The sequence below is a fragment of the Tupaia chinensis genome, unplaced genomic scaffold (assembly GCF_000334495.1).
Source record: "Tupaia chinensis unplaced genomic scaffold, TupChi_1.0 Scaffold143584_1, whole genome shotgun sequence".
In the NCBI taxonomy this organism is placed as follows: domain Eukaryota; kingdom Metazoa; phylum Chordata; class Mammalia; order Scandentia; family Tupaiidae; genus Tupaia; species Tupaia belangeri.
In genome coordinates, this window is record NW_006203430.1 from 6,424,267 (window position 1) to 6,441,616 (window position 17,350).

At 45.4% G+C, this 17,350-nt stretch overlaps 1 protein-coding gene across 2 annotated transcripts in view; it reads left to right on the forward strand.

The window, feature by feature from the left end:
* Nucleotides 1-17,204: 17,204 nt before the first annotated feature.
* The window catches only part of GNAL (G protein subunit alpha L), a 135,872-nt gene continuing 135,726 nt past the window's right edge, over nt 17,205-17,350 (forward strand). The window contains exon 1 of one of the 2 annotated variants that reach the window (XM_006164041.3): nt 17,205-17,285. The gene's annotated coding sequence lies outside the window, so the exon portion shown is untranslated. The remainder of the gene's footprint in view (nt 17,286-17,350) is intronic. The other variant, XM_006164043.3, reaches the window with a different exon arrangement.

A 17,350-nucleotide genomic window follows, 5' to 3' on the forward strand; every position in this document is an offset into this window, starting at 1 on the left:
CTCTCAGGGATCCGCAAGTTCTAGGAGAAACCCTCAGTGGCTTGTTTTCTAGAGGATAAATAAAAGAGAGAGAGGAAGGGAAGGAGGGAGGGAGGAAGGAAGGAAAAAAAAAAGAGAAATCCGAGCCCAGGACTTGTACATGCACATGGTACAGCATGCACATTCCTGGGCGGGCCGAGTCCATTCTGCACACCTGCTCCCTTTGCATCTCCTAGGGAAGATGCTGAGACCGGGGATCAAGGTCTAAGGAAGGCCTCATCCTCTGAAACAGCTCTCAATTCAGATGAAACCATCTCTCCTGATGGTTAGTGGTTCCCTAGTGGAACCAGGGTGTTAGGGAAGAGCAATAACCTTTCTGTACACAGGAGGATCAAATCACATAGAAAGGGTTCAGTTGAAATCGTCATGGCTGAACTCAGAGGGTGTGTCCTAAATAAATGGCTCTCAGGGATCCGCAAGTTCTAGGAGAAACCCTCAGTGGCTTGTTTTCTAGAGAGCATGGGGGTCTTGTGAGCTCATCAGGGTCTAACACCTCAGGGCATTGTTCAACAGGTGAGGCTTTAGGTTCCCAAGGGAATATCACCTGACCCAAAGGAGAAGTGCAATCATTCTTTCACTTACTCAGCAAAATCATGGATCAAGCCAGCCTATAGCATGGTGGTTAAGGCAGCTGGATCCCACATGGCTGACCACACTGTTCGAGTCCCAGTCCTTGTGGCTTGAAAAGTACTCCAGGTGCATGTGTGTGTGTGTGTTCAAAATCCCAAAGGGATGGAGAAATGGAGGAGACAGGATGGTGATGTGACCCTTGCCCATGGGGAGTGCTTTCTCACCGTCCCTCTCTCACTCACTCTCATGAGCACATGTGTCCTCTAGCCAAAATACATATATATATTTAATTTTTTAGAAACATCATCTATCGAGGGGACTGGAAGGTGGTACAGCTGTAACATGATACACTGCAAGGCTTACCCACAGAAAAAGCTTCCAGGACCAGAGACCTTTCTGGGTACACCAGGTACACGAGTCCCGGGACCTGAGGCTGGCTGATACTGGGGTGGGCTGTGGCATCAGGATCTGTTGGGGATGCATCTCTCTCTCTCTCAATACCTAAGTAAACTTTTTTAAAAATCATTGATCTGGCAAGCACTTACTTAGGAAATGGCCTCAGGAGAGATTCATCATGGCAGAGAGACCAGGTGTTCACAAGGAACAGCAACAGGAGAGGAAGCTAAAGGGCAAATGGGATTGAGGACAAGTGAGGGGTCACGAGCAGAGTGTAAGGTTTGCACAGACATGGGGAGATACATCCCTGAAAACAGGAACACCTGAGCTCAGACAGGCACAGGGAAACCACTGGACAGTGTTTCCCAGAGTGCAGGGGCATTGAGCAAGGCATTAGCAAGTGGAGTTACTAAGCGAGTTAGGTTAAATGGAGAGGAGAGGAGAGGGACAGGTCACTTGAATAAGAGTTGTCCAGTTGTCTGTTTAATTTAAAAGAATCCACATTTACTGTAAGAAGTTCCGAGAGTCAAGCAGGGCAGACAGTGGGAGCGAGAGCCACCCCTCCCAGGGTCCGAGCAGCCCGTTGGAGCTGCCAGCCACCCTGTTCACACGCAGGAACCTGGATGAGTAACAGGATGTGTTACACGCTGGGCAGCCGCACTGCGCTGTCTGCAGCCTACTCCGGGACTCACACACCGGCACATTTCCAGATCTCTTTTATTTTCCCTCAACGGACTGAGAGGGGACTTCTTTTATTAAAGATCCTTCTGTGTAGAAGGTAGAGGTATTCATTTTACTTTGAATTAAAAAAAAAAAATGAGATCACATTCTCTTAAAATGTTTTTGTCCAGCAGTTGTTTGGAAAGATTTACAGCAGGACTAGGTGGTGGTATAATGGTAACACGAAAGGACTCACACAGGGAAGGTCCTGGGTTCACATCCCAGGACCTCCTCGAGCGCCCAGGTGCAGTGAAGGGCAGCCAAGGCTGGGTGGATTGCAGCATGAAGACCCTTTTGGGGATTGTGCCTCTCCTGACCCACCATCTGCCTTTCACTCTCCCCCATCTCATCCTCTGTCGCTGTCTCTCTTGGAGGTAATAAGTTAATTTTTTAAAGAGGTTTGCAGATTTGCACCAGAACCCTTCCCCTCCTAATTGCAGAAAGTGCTTGAGAGTAGATTTACTGTGCCATTTAGAAGCTGTGGGTGGTGACATTAGCCTCCTGGGGTGCATGAAGAATATCCTTCATGAAAGTTGTCCCATGTCAGCTACAGGGCGTATAGTTCCTGGTTGTACTGAAAGAGGGACACAATTCAGTCCTGTGTGATCCGGGCTTGGCTCCTGGACAGAGGATGGGGCACGTTGTTATAAAGGACAGCATCGATTCCACTAGCAAGCCTTGGATCTGGACTACAGATTAGCTCATGGCACTGTGCCAGTGTTTGTGGTTACACGAGAGAATCTTGTCCTCAGGAAATGCACATGGACAGCGCATAATCCCTGCCCTTTACTCTAAAGTGATTTAGGAAGGAAATGTGGAAATATGAAAACAGGAGAGTGTGTGATAAGTCAAATAAAGCAAAAGGCGAACGACTGGCGTTATTTGGGTGAAGAACGTGTAGAAAAAATGTATACTCTCACAACTTTCCTGCAAGCTTAAAATTATTTCAAAATGTAAATATCCACATATACGTTATTGAATATTTATCTGGGGACTACCATATAGACAAATTAGCTTACTGTGTAGGTTTTAATCATCTTGATAGAAGAGAAGACAGCTCGTTTCTTTAGAATAATGACCTTCAAATGCTATGAATTGCGCATGTATTAAAGTATGTATGGGTATTGTTTTCTAGTCAAATTCTAAAAATCGTGAGCCATTTTTTTTTCATCTGCCTCTCCCAGCCACCAAGGTCTTGCAAGTTTTTCTGAGTGTTCTTCCCTCGCTCTCTTCTTTTGAGTATCTGTTCTGCCCACCACCCCGGGTGGGCCTTGGTTCTCAGTGCTTGCTCCTTCTCCCCATCGTCCCAGCCATGAGTTAATCTTACTCCTAAAGCACTGCCTTGTAAGATCACAGCCTGCTCAGAACCTGACAGTGGACCAGGGCTACCCAACACCAGCAGTGAGGACTGGAATCCAGATGGCTCTGCTCCCCAAACCCTGAGCCTGGCAGGGGGACTTATCAACCCAAAGGACACCAGTAAGAGCATCCTAGCCTGACCACAGCAGAAGCCACTCCCAGACCACAGCCTGGCAGGGAGGCAGTGGTGGTGTATCCTACCTTTACCTCTGATAGACAGCACTTTCCATAGGGTCTTAATGCCACAATCCACCCCAGCCTCAGCCAGCCCCAGATCATGGTACTCACGTGCCCGATGCACCCAGGGAGGTCTCTGGACCGAACCTGGACCTTTCCCATGTGGCTAAGCCTTGCAATGCATTATGCTATAGCTGTGCCACCTTCCAGCCCCCTGGATCCATATTTGCTGAGTGAATGAAAGAACGACTCACAAGCAGCTTCCCTTGAGGGTCAAATGGTATTTTCTTTGGAACTTAAAGCCTCACTTTGAGCACACATTCTTTTTCTTTGAGAGAGAGAGTTTTTTGTTTTGTTTTTTTGTTGATGTTTTTGCTTTAGGGCTTGTGTGCTAGCTAGAGAGACAGAAAGATAGAAAGCAAGAAGTCACACACACACACACACACACACACACCAGGGGAGATGGCCACACTGCAATCCCTTCACCTCCATTCTCTTCTTGGGATTTTGGGCATACACACCCGGGGTGAGTTTTAGGTCACCGGGTCTGGGGCTCAAACCACGGTTGACTACGTGGGAATCCAGCAATGTAACCATTATGCCATCTGCCAGTCCCATTGAGCACGTTCTTAATTTCTAGCATAAGATGTTCTAGGTTTATTTCATAGCCTCCCTACCTGCTTCCCTAGTCAACTATGTGTCAGAGGAGCCCTGGTTCGTTTTAGCAGTGTACGTATATTAAAGACCAAGATCCGGGCATTAGGCTTGCTGACTGCTACCAGAGTCTTAACTTCTTTCAGCAGACAGAGCTAGGAAATATTTTTCATGTATGAGGAGTCTTCAGAAAGTCATAGAAAGACATATTATGATAAAACTGCATGAATTTCAAAAATTGGGGGCACTAAAATAAACTCGAACTTTTTTTTATTTGCTATAGGGCACATGCACTTGCCAGAGAGAGACAGAGAAACAGAGAAAGAGAGAGAAAGTGAGAAAGCAATCCCCAGGCCACACTGCAATCCCTTCTTCTCCTCCATTCTCCTCTCAGGATTTTGGGCACACACACATATGTGCCTGACTTGTTTTCAAACCATCAGGTCCAGAACTCAAGCTGCACAGTTGGCCATGTGGGCTCCAGCCACCTTAACTAAGCCATTGACAGTCCAATGAACTCACACTTAAATTCCATTTTTCCACAAGCTTTCTGACATCCCTTCATGTATGTGCACATACATATGCGTACACAGGCATGCAGATAAACATGGACACACATGTATGTTGACATCATTGTGAACAAGCCCATGCATATTTTAGAAATGATAAATTCACACCAATTCCTACAATTACAGTCTATCCCCACAGGCTTTTTCCTTGCCTTCCTTCTTCCACTCTGAGAATTCTGGCTCTCAATCACAGTATCAACACATTTTCTCATTTACTCCATCTAAATCAGTTAGGGATTTGTCCGCACTAGGAGAATCCCTCTTGGATGTCAATCTCAAATCTATCCATAGTTTAAATCTTCCCAATGGTTCCTACGCAACAAAACATGCAATGCAAATAGAGGAATGTTGTGCTCTATCTCTTTTCTTCCTTGCCAACAACCCCATGAGCTTAAGGAAGAGCCATTCCAATTTTCTGCGAAAGGCACCTGGTGCCACCTGGGATAAAACACTGCTGAGTGTCACACATAATTTGACGTTCTATTATAAGGAATACTGCTGCTTTAAACTCTGTAACTAAACCCAATTCTAAAAGAAACCAGTTGCTAAGGCAACTGGGCAAGGAGATAATTAATTCAGCAGTCATTATATGCAGATTAATCCACTGAGTGGGAAAGGAGGGAGTCTTGTTTGATTTTTTTTCCGTTTGGAATTAGTGAAAGAGAATATGGTGTCATGTTTTCAACCCATTACAGAACATAGATTTCCATCCGGAAAAAGTGCAGGCTTGGAGATCAGACAGATACACCACCCCTTTCGGGTCCCTGGGTAACCTTCAGACCAAACTGTAGGATGATCAAGTGAGATGCTAAAAATAAATCACCTTTCAGTGTTTTTTTTGTAAATTAAAATGAAGGGTGACTTACCAAGGTTAGCATAAATTTCTCTAGGAAAGGAACTGATTTTTTTTTCTTCCTTTTTAAATTTAACCACACATACCCCCAGGAGCTTTCACTGTAATCTTTGTGGAATTCAGAGAACTCAGCTACAGGTCTCTTCCTGCCTACCAGACTATGAAACTACTTGAACTCAGGGCCAATGTCCTATCCATCCTTGTAATCCCAAGGCCTAACAATGTACTAGATACAAAGTAGGCATCCACGAATGCTTATGATGAATGAATGAATGAATGAATGAATGAATGAAGCTGTGTGTTTTACAAGCTTCTTAGAGCCTCCTTCTGCCCTTCGGGCTCCCCGTTGTCACCTGCTGGTAAACTAAAAGTTCAGTAAATGTGGAATCAAAGTCATTCAACTGTATTCAAAAGAATCATAACAAACATCTAGAAACTACAAATGTGTTGTTACTCCCAAACGGTTTCTCTCTTCCATCTTTGTCACACTGAAAATTTACCATTTTAGCTACTTCTAAGTGTACAGTTCAGTGGCGACAAGTATATTCTCATTGTTATATAACCATCACCATCTCCAGAGCTTTCTGTCCTTCACACTGAAGCTCCGCACCCAGTAAGCTCCAACTCCTCATTTCCTCTCTTCTCCCAGCTCCTGGCCACCGCCCATCCATGTTCTGTGTCTGTGAAACTGACTGCTCTAGGTACCATAGAAGTGGAACCAGTTTTTATCCTTCTGTGACTGGCTTATTTCACAGAACATAAAATCCTCGAGGCTCATCCATGTTGTACTTTGTATCAAAATTTTCTTCATTTTAGGGACCAGCAGTTAGCGTAATGGCTGTGTCACTGGACTCCCACGTAGTCGATCACGGTTCAAGTCCCGGACCCGATGGCTTAAACTCACGCCGGGCGCGTGTGCTTGCGTGCCCAAGATCCCGAGAGGAGAATGGAGGAGAAGGGATTGCGGCGTGGCCATCCCCCCTGGGGGATGATTTCTCGCTTTCTGTCTCTATGTCTCTCTCTGTCTGGTGAGCACATGCGCCCGCCCTATAGCAAAACCTGTCCAAAAAGAGAAAAGAAAGAAAAAAAGAATTTCCTCCATTTTAAAAGCTGAATGATATTCCATTGTACAAAGTGCATGTTGTTCATCCTCCCATCCATCACATGTGCGTTGCTGTGACGTAGCTATGGCCTTCATGTTCCAAGCCAGCAGCTTATACTTTGCTTAACTTAGTGTAGCACTCAATAAATCCTGGTTTAATATAATGTAGTTTATGATTCTGTGTCTTCTTGGCAAGAAAAATTAGGAACTCTTCAAGGACACCAACATGCAGCCTCATGCAGAGAGGCAAAACGGATATGTATTTGTGAAATTAATATTGAATGACGACAATAATTGTTACATTTATTGAGTGTTTAATGTTTGCCAGGCACTGGGAGAAAGTGAGTTCAGTCACCACACTGTGAGGCGAATACCATCGTCTTCATCCATTTACAGAAAGAAACAGGAAAACATAGAAGAGGGATTTGAACCTTGGCATTCTTTTTTTATTTTAAGAATTACTTATTTACTTTTATTTATTATTAATAATTTTTTTACCTTGCTATAGGACACATGCACTCACCAGAGAGAAAGTAGAAAGCAAGCTGCCAGGTCTAGGACTCAAACCCTGGTCAGTCATGTAGGAGTCCAGCACCCCAACCACCACCCCACCTGCTGGCCCCAAACTCTGGCATTCTTGTTCAACAGTCACTATGCAACACACTTCATGAGAGAGGTTATTTATACCTTAAGAAAAACTACCATACCAAGAATATGTAACTTCTGGGCCAGCAAGTGGTGTGGTGGTTAAAGGTGCTGCATTCCCACACGGCCAACCACGGTTAGAGTCCTGGACCTGATGGCTTGTTTTCTCACTTTCCCTTTCTCTCACTCACTGTCTCTCTTTGGTCAAATTTAAAAATAATAAAAATGAATGGAATTAAATAAATACATAAATATTTTTAAAAATAATTACTGAATTAAAAATTTTAAAAAGAATATGGGGGCCTGCAGATGGAGTAATGGCTACATTGCTGGACTCCCATGTAGTCGACTGCGATTCAAGTCCCGGACCCGGTGGCTTAAACTCACGCCAGGCACATGTGCATGCATGCTCAAGATCCCGAGAGGAGAATGGAGGAGAAGGGATTGTGGTGTGGCCATCCCACCTGGCTTTCATGTGTGGATGTGAGGGGGGTGATTTCTCACTTTCTGTCTCTCTGTCTCTCTCCGTCTTTCTAGTGAGCACATGAGCCCTATAGCAAAAAAAACCAAGAATATGTGCTTTCTTTTGGCTCATCTCATTTCTGAGGCTTAATTTCTGTCTGTCTGTCTTTCTTCTGGGCAACACCAATCTGCATTTCTTTACTCTTACTTATGCAGTCCTTCCTCATCTGAAATGTGCACCTTCTTTGACACATCCCAACCCTACCATTTTTTAACACCATCCCAACCCCACCATTCCCAGTGCCTCAGGTCCCTATTCCTTAACAAAGCTTTTCTCAGTTCTGTGGACACTCATACACCTCTTGGAGCTTCTCCCACCCCATTCCTCCCACGCTTTGTACACACCCCTGAATAACTGGGATACACGAGTCTTATTTTCTCAGCTGCTCAAAAATGTAAGAAACTGATCTTAGTCTCCTTAACCTTCCCATAATACACCTTTATGGATGATGGTGAGTGGATAAAAATGCGCATGTATTCAACTACATGAATCTATGTTGTACAGACACAAAACTGGGTTCTATTAACCATCTTTCCTTTTAGCGTACTGTCACATGATTTGCTTAAAATATGAGAATACTTGTAGAGTGGGCAGCTAGTTCGAGGTCCAACATTGAACCGGTGTGTGGACACTAGAATTCATTCCTCTACGGCTCTCACAGCCGTTACCCCACAAAAGCACTCACTGGTACTAAGAGAACATCAGGCATCTAAAATGCAGCCCACATTATTTGTCTCTCATTGTGCCCAAACAAAGGACTTTGTAGGGTCTGATTCACTTTATAAGAAAACATGACTATGTCTCACGAATGTAATTTATGACCCTAATGATCTGAGAATTAGAAAACACATCTCAAAGTTCTGAAACTTTTTAATCATAAAACATTCCTTAAAATGTCAGCTTTGTTCATGTACTGGTAGATTTGTTTGCAAAGTTTTTACATTTTACTTCATCTGAGGTTGTTAATTAGTTAAGAGAGAACTTTCTTTAAAGCTGGTTAGAGAATTTTTGAAATACTACATCCATATTAAAACATATCAATTAAATATGTGCTTGAATATCTGCTGTAGTTGAAAAATTTGCAAGGTTTGAGGTTAAAGAGCAAAATGAAATAGATAGGGATGCTATTTTCTTTTCTTAGAGAGAGAGAGATTTTTGTTGGAGTGTGTGCTTGCCAGAGAGACAAGGAAACAGAAAGTAAGAAATCACCCCCCCAGAGGGGATGGTTACACTGCAATCCTTTTTACTCCATTCTCCTCTCGGGATTTTGGGCACACACACACATGAGCCCAGCATGTTTTAAGCCACTGGGTCAGGACTTGAACTACAGTTGACTACGTAGGAGTCCAGCAACGTAAGCATTATGCCATCTGCTTGTCCCAGGGAATGCTACTTTTCACTGCTCAGATGCCTCCTCCTCCATCATCAGCCCCTTATTTCCAGTTTGTGAAATGTGTTTTAAATGCAGTGTTGATGTGTGCTATTCCCTCAAGGTATGCCAGTGGTCCCTTTCCTCCCCGAGACCTGCCCTTCCTAACCTCTCTTCCTCATAGCCTCACCCAGTTCAGTGGCTTTCACAGAATTTTTGAGCTGTAAAACACTGAGAGCTCTGTTTGCAGGTTGCCCCATTATGCGTTAGAATATTTTGTTGTTTTGTTTTAATTTATTTAGTGGCTTTTCCCCCCTTTTTTTTTTTTTTTTTTTGTTTTTTTTTTTGTGGGTTTTTTTTTTAGCAGCAAGAGAGACAAAACGCGAAATCCCCCCCCGGGGGGGGGGGGGGATGGCCATGCTGCAGTCCCTTCTCCTCCATTCTCCTCGGGATCTTGGACATGCATGCACGCACGCATGGCGTGAGTTAAAGCCACCGGGTCCAGGACCCCAACCGCGGTTGATTACATGGGAGTCCAGCAACATAGCCATTACACCAACAGTAATTAAACTCCTACCTGTGATACTAAGTTGAGTGTCCCCTGGGAATATTTGAGTCCTGAGATTGTAGAGCTGGAGTGGAGTCAGTGGCATTGAACAACTCTTCGTATTGATTCGTTGCTATTTTGGTGTTTAAAACCATTGGTTAAACAAGACTGTTAATATTCTGTATGGATGGCACATCTGAAATGTACTTCATAGTACTTTGGTTTTAGGGGTAAGAAAGGAGAAAGACGTTATTTCAGTAAATTCTAAAATATTTTATTGCAAAGCATTATATACAGAAAAAAAAGCATGAGAATGTTTCCCTGCTCTTCTATTTAAAAAAAAAAAAAAAAAGAGAGAGAGAGAGAGTGCCACAGTATTTTTCAAATGTATTATAATTAGGTCATGGAGTGATCTCTGCTACTAGAAATGAAAGATAATTTGCACAGATTATTTTCACCAAGCCGCTAAGATAGACCAAAAATGTAGTAAAACAACAGTAAAATGCCTAAAATGTTACAGCCGAGGGCTGTGTACACACCTCACGCAGGGGCCACCACAGTGCACATCGGTAACCCTCTGGCAGTAGCTGTTAGTTTCTTGGAGAACTGTGCTGGCTATGAATTAGTGACTACTCACCTTTTGTAAACTATTTTGTTCCTCTTCCTCTTCCTTTTTTTTTTTTTTTCTTAATTTCCATAGAGCATGTGTGCTCAGCTGCAAAGGAGACTGAGAGAGAGAGAGAGAGAGAGAAATCACTTCCCCATGTGACTTGGTTATGCCTCAATCTTGTTCCTCCATTTCTGCTTCCCATCAGGATTTGGGTCCGCGTGTGCCCAGTGTTTCCCAAGGTGCTGGATCAGGATTCAAACCATTGTCAGCCACATGGGATCCAGTTCTCAGAGTACTTAACTACTGCACTATGGAATGGCCCTGTTCTTCCTCTTTTAGAACTTTTGATGTACCTGTTCCAAAAGGCTTAGTGCATTTTTTAATCTTTAATAACCTTTCAAGTAAGGCTGGTCCCATAGCCTACTAGTTAAAGGAGCCAGATCCCACGTGGCCAATCACAGTTGGAATCCTGGCCCTAAAAGCTTGAAAAAATATGCTGAGCATGTGTGTGTGTGTGTGTGTGTGTGTGTGTGTGTGTGTGTGTGTTCCCAAAAATCCCAGCAGGATGGAGAAGTGGAGGAAAAAGGAATTCAGCGTGACCACACCCCACTGGTGGGTGCTTGCTCTCCTGTCTCTCTGGCAAGCACATGCACTCTCTGGCAATTAGGGAAAACATAACTTTAAAGTGTAAATATTATAGAAAACTGTTATTACATCTTTTATACACTGATTTAGTTAAAATGCAATATGTCCACTATCTTGTGCTAGGCTTCACTCTACTCATTTTCCACCTTTCTTGGCATCTCCTGGCCTGATTCAGGCCTCTCATAAACTGAAGTAGTTGCCTTGAATTTTTTTCATCCAATTGTGAGTTAAATTTCTAGGCAGAGCCTTCTTATAATGGGAAACACATCTTATTCTTACTGCTGCTGTAGACTTGGGTTTAGTTAACCAGAGAACAGGTGACAATTTTTCATCATTGCCACTTTCAATCAAAGGGACTGAAACAAAAATGCAAATTTCTAAGTCGTTATTCAAAATCTATAAAAACTAAATATAAAAGAAATTTAAAGGGACCAGCAGATGACATAATGGTTAGGTCGCTGGACTCCCATGTAGTCAACTGTGGTTTCAGTCCCGGACTAGTGGCTTAAAAGTCACACTGGGCATGTGTGCGTGGGTGCTCAAAATCCCAAGAGGACGACAGAGGAGAAAGGATTGCAGCGTGGTCATCCTTCCAAGGGGTGATTTCTCCCTTTCTGTCTTGTATCTCCAGCGAGAGCACACATGCCCTATCGCAAAAACCTCTTTAAAAAAAAATTAAATAATTAGGGAACCAGCAGTTAGCGTAATGGCTATGTCGCTGGACTCCCACGTAGTCGACCGCAGTTCGCGTCCCGGACCCGGTGGCTTAGAACTCACGCCGGGCACGTGTGCATGCGTGCCCAAGATCCCGAGAGGAGAATGGAGGAGAAGCAATTGCGGCGTGACCATCCCCCCTGGGGGGTGATTTCTCGCTTTCTGTCTCTATGTCTCTCTCTGTCTGGCGAGCGCAGGCGCCCTATAGCGAAAATCTCTCCAAAAAAAAAAAATTAAATAATTAAACTTTCCAAATGCACTAGACTTCTGAGAGATCCTGTAGATTGTAAACATCCACAAGAATGAAAAAAAGCATCACTCTGCTTTACCTTTGCCTTGTCGCTCCAAGCTATGTGCCTTTCAAGTTCTCCTTAACCTAGCCGGCCCTTACCTTGCCTGCTTTTCAGGCGCCTGCGCTCTGAGGATCCTGTCCGCCTATGCCCTCTGCTGGTGCAGCTCTCAGGGCCGCCTGCCTCCCAGTAGGTGGGTGCGCGTTGCCTAGTGAGCACTAAGCAGCGGTGCGGCGGTTGCCTGGCAACAGATGCCTGCCCTGCCAGGGGGCTCCACTCTGCCCTCTGGGTTATGCAACAGCTCCGTGGCTAAGGCTCCAGGTGGGCTAGCTAGTTTTCTGGATTCTGATCCAAATGGTTCGAAACACGAATGAGAATCGGTTTCCCAGGCCAGACTAGGAAGGACAGATTGGGTTAAAACACGTTTTTGGGTTTTTTTAAAGGTTTATGGAGTTCCTTCCTGATAATAGACTGAAAATGGCTTTGCGTTTTTCCTAAGAAATGCTTCATCACAGTATAGGAAAAGTGCTTTTGTGTTTTCACATTCAGCAGTGCATTGTGGCACAGAGTACAGAGTCTTGTGTAGATGCTTCAGCCAGGCCACAAGGGTTTATGTCCCACATAGCTTTCTTACCCTTCTCAGCTTCTGTGAAATGATGGTAACAATAGTTTCTATCTTTCAGGGTTATTGCAAATACTAGGTAAACTCTTCCATGGAAAAGAGTTAGTCCTGCGTCAGTGATCACTCGGTAACTATTGTAGAAACTAGCTTACAGTGCATTATCATTATGTTATCGGTACATTAGTGCCCTGGCATGTTGGGTTGTTTTTCATTGTATTTGTTCCTTAAATTCCAATTTTAAAAAGTTATCTTTAATCCTCATTTTCTAAATATGAACTAGTGAAAACCTTTTGCTATATTTTTAAAGAAACTGAATATCACGCTGTCTTAAAAGTGTGGATTCTGTGTTCTAACTCAATTTTTCTTTATATGTTTTCATAGTATTTGTTTTGAGACAAAAGGATTTCTTCTAACAATTTATAAAAATCTTGGCACTGATTGGTGGCCAGCAGGTGGCATGGTAGTTAAGGGTGCTGGACTTCCACATGGCAGACCGCAGTTCAAGTTTCGGACCTGACGACTTGCTTTCTCACTTTTCTTCTCTCTCTCTCTCTCTCTCTCTCTCTCTCTCTCTCTCTTGCTCTGTGCTTCTCTGGTCAAATTTAAAAATAAGTAAATAAATAAAGTTAAATAATGCGACTCTAAAAAAAGAATTCTTGGCATTGAAAAAGAAATTGACAAATCCTTTTTAAAAATCCCCTTACAGAGGGAACCAGCAGTTGGCGTAATGGCTATGTCGCTGGACTCCCATGTAGTCGACCATGGTTCAAGTCCCGACCCAGTGGCTTAAATTCACACTGGGCACATATGTATGTGTGCCCAAGATCCTGAGAGGAGAATGGAGGAGAAGGGATTGTGGCATGGCCATCCCCCCTGGGGGGTGATTTCTTGCTTTCAGTCTCTCTGTCTCTCTCTGTCTTTCTGGTAAGTGCACGCACCCTATAGCAAAAACCTCTCAAAGAAAAAAAGAAAAAAGAAATCCCCCAAACTATACTTTTTTTAAAAAAGAAAAAAACAAAAAAGGTTTCTGGCACAGGACTCTTGTGCTCTCTGAAAAGCTAGAGAAAGACAGTAAGAAAGAAAGTGAGAAGTCATCCCCTAGGGGAAATGGCCACACCACAATCTTTTCTGCTCCGATCTTCTGAGATTTTGGGCATGTACACACATGTGCCCAGAGTGATTTTTCAAGCCGCCACATCCAGGACTTGAACCATGGTTGACCATGTGGGAGTCCAGTGCCTTAACCACCCTGCCACCTGCTGGCCACTCCAATATGCTTTTATTTAAAATTATTTATTTTATTTATTTATGCTTTAATTTTGACCAGAGAGAGACAGAGTGGGAAAGTGAGAAAGCAAGTTGCCAGGTCTAGGACTCAAACCATGGTCGACCATGTGGGAGTCCACTATCTTAACCATCACACCATATGCCAAAAAAACCTACACTATACTGAGGTGTAGGAGGAGGATTCTACATGGCCAACAGAGGTTCAAATCCAAGTCCCTGGCAGCTTGAAAAATACTCTGAGTGCATCTGCATACGTGCCCAGAATCCCGATGGGAAGGAGAAATGGAGAAAAAACTATTGTAGTGTGACCACGTTCCAGTGGGGAGAGTGTTCTCCCACTTTCTCTCTCTCTCTAGTGAGCACACATGGCTCTGGCAAATAAATAAAATACCTTTTCTCATCTTCTCACTGCTCCATTAGTCACAATACATGCTGGATTTGATGTCACATGGGAATACATGTGTTAGCACACTCACAAAGTGTGAGGTATGGCAACTGTGCGACTCATCTTCTTCAAAACCAGAACTTTTTACCTAGCTCAGAATGGAATATACCAGTGGACACTTGCTTCAGCCCGTGTCAAGAAGAATAATTCATGGGAACCAGCAGTTAGTGTAATGGCTATGTCGCTGGACTCCCACGTAGTTGACCGTGGTTTGTGTCCCAGACCCGGTGGCTTAAAACTCACGCCGGGCGCGTGTGCATGTGTGCCCAAGATCCCGAGAGGAGAATGGAGGAGAGGGGATTGCGGCGTGACCCCTGGGAGGTGATTTCTCGCTTTCTGTCTCTTTGTCTCTCTCTGTCTGTCTGGCGAGCACACGCGCCCTATAGCAAAAACCTCTCCAAAAAAAAAGAAGAATTCATTGCTTCTGTTTTGTAAAAAGGATTCTTATTTTCAGTGTAATACTAAACTGGATACTTTATGAATGTAAAATCTGATCATTCATTTCCTTTTATGAGAAGCCATACTCTAAACAATAGTTATCTTTGACTTTCATTAATTCCTTTATCCATTCCACAGATATTCACGGACATCTCTGGGTCAGGCACAGAATAGGTACAGGTGCAGCAACGGGTGCAGAGACAGACGTGGGCAGGCCCTCGAGACATCCACAGACTAGTGAAGTTTGGACGGAACAGTAAACACCATTGCAATGCTGAGTGATAGGTGGCCAAGAGGGCCTCAGCTCTGTCAGAGCACAAGAAAGAGTGCATAACCTGACTGGAGACTGCAAGGAGAGCAGGGGTCGGCCAAGAGGGAAGGGCCACAGGTTTTCCCAAAGAGAACGTGTCCCTGAACTGGCCAGCTCAGGAACTGCCAGTGTGGAGAAGGTATGATGGGGCAAAGTGCTGGGAAGGGAAAAGAAGTGAGAGCTGAAGCCAGAGGTTCTACCAGGCTCATCTGGACAGACCGAACCAGAGGCTTGGAGATGGTGGGGACCACACCTTTGGGTTTGTATTGTCAAAGTGGCAACATTGTGGAGGTGCACTGGAGTGAGACAGGAGGTGGTGGCAAGTCAGGAGCTACTGGGGAAATCCAGCGGAGAATTAGTGATCTAAGAACATAGGAAATAGCCCCAGCCCAACAGGATCCAGTGGCCGTTAGGGTTTGCGAGAAGAAAAACGAGCTTGGAGTGATTCCTGTGACTCTGGTATGGAGCATCAGGGGCCCTTATTCCAGAGAGAGAGAGAGAGAGAGCAGCGTGAGGAGCCGGGTGAAGGTGTAAGAGTAGCACCCGAATAAGTCCCTGGTGAGATACTCCAGGCATTGTGGTGGAAGTGTTTGGGGACAGTGGACAGGACAGTGAGTTGGGCAGGAGAGCTGCAGGTCTGAAGGGTGTAATCAGTCCGGGAGAAAGCTTCTGCTGGCTCCAAGCCCCTTGTGCTGCGTGGAGGAGGGACTGAGCTCCACCAACTAGAGTCATCATGAAACTGAAAAGCCACAGGAAGAAACCAAAGGCCATGAGAGTCTCATGGAGGAATCAGTGCCAGCTTCACAGAGAGATCAGAGATAAAGACTAAAATTCATTGACGAGGTTTAGGTCCTGGAAGGTCATGGTTTATCCTGGACAGAATATTTTCCAAGTAGGGTATGGCCAAAGTCAGGCTGCCAGGGGTGGAAGTATAAACAGGAGGCAGGACATGCAGGTGGGGGTAGGTTCCCCTTTTAACTCTTGGCTGCAAAGGGCAAGAGGAATATCAGTGGAAGTAACAAAAGGCATGAGAGTGAAAATGTTGTTGATTTTAAATGGGATGGAGTTGAAGGGACCAGCAGATGGTAAAATGGTTACATTGCTGGACTCCCACGTTGTTGACCATGGTTCAATTCCCAGACTTGGCAGCTTCAAACTCACTCTGGGAGCATGTGTGTGTGCATGCCCAAGGAGGAACTGTGGCGTGGCCATCCCCCCTGAGGTATGATTTCTCACTTTCTGTCTCTCTCTGTCTCTCTGTTGAGCACAAATGCCCTATGGCAAAAAATTGGGGGGGGGGGAGGCAAAATTGATGCTGGAGGGAATCTTTTAGAAAATGAGAGGTTTACAAAAGAGAAGGGCGAACCAGCAGGTGACCTGGTGGTTGGTGCTCCGGACTCCCACATGGCTAAACCACAGTTTGAGTCTCAGATCTGGCGGTTTGCTTTCTCACTCTCTCTGTCTCTGTCTGTCTCTCTGTCTCTCTCGCCTATAGGAAGTTTAAAGTAATAATAATAAATCATTATAGGAGGGAGAAGAAAAAGAGAACCGGTAAAGGATTCAAGAACAGAGAAGGTTGGTAGTACGAGGGCCCCATCCCTGCGGAACAGGACCCAGGAGGGGAAAGAGGCAGGCGGATGTCTGTGGTGGGGCAGCACCCCAACTGGTATCTGCTCGCACAAAGCAAAGCAGCAGACCCTGCTGAAAGTGATACTGTGGGTTTGGAGGAAAGTGGAGGCACTTGAAGACAAAACCGGTCATTTGAAAGCCGGTGCGGTGCGCAACGCGAGGCCGGCACAGCCTGGACACTAGACCTGGAACAGCGTGCACACAGAGGAGCGCTCCTCTCCAGGGCTCTGTGCCTGCGGCTTTGGCCTGGTCACCGGCCACCGCCCCAGGGCCAGCACGGCAAGGCACTGCTGCTGGCCGCCCATGTGGGCTGACAGTACCAGCGATGGAGGGATCTCACCCCTCAGTCACAGTACAGAACAGGAGCCAGTCTCCTGCCCGCGTTCGTTCCTCTCCCACGGTGGCAAGTTCGAGGCCATTGTGTCTTCCAAAAGAGTAGTAGAGCTGTTCTCTGCGAGAACTGCAGAGGAGAAACGGGGGCTGAAGGCAAAGACAGGAGGCTAGGGAGGCGGCAGCGTGGGTGAGCTAGAATAGTCTAGAAACTGAAGGGAACAAAGGCGGTGTGACTGGTGAGCCTCTTCGAGATCCTCCTCCCTGATAGAATATGCATGATATTCCAGGAGTCCTCGCCAGCCCGGTAGCAGGGAGGCGTCGGAGGGAAGGCGGAGAAGCGCGCCCACACGCACTCTCTACGGTTCGGGGTGCGAGAGAGCCACGCGGCCGCGGCTCGGCGGAGCGCGCGCCAGGCTCCAGACCCCACGCGGGCCAGCGTGTAAGCGACCCCGGCCCTTCCTCCTGCCGCCCGGGCTCGCTTAGGGGGTCAGGAGGAAGGGCCGG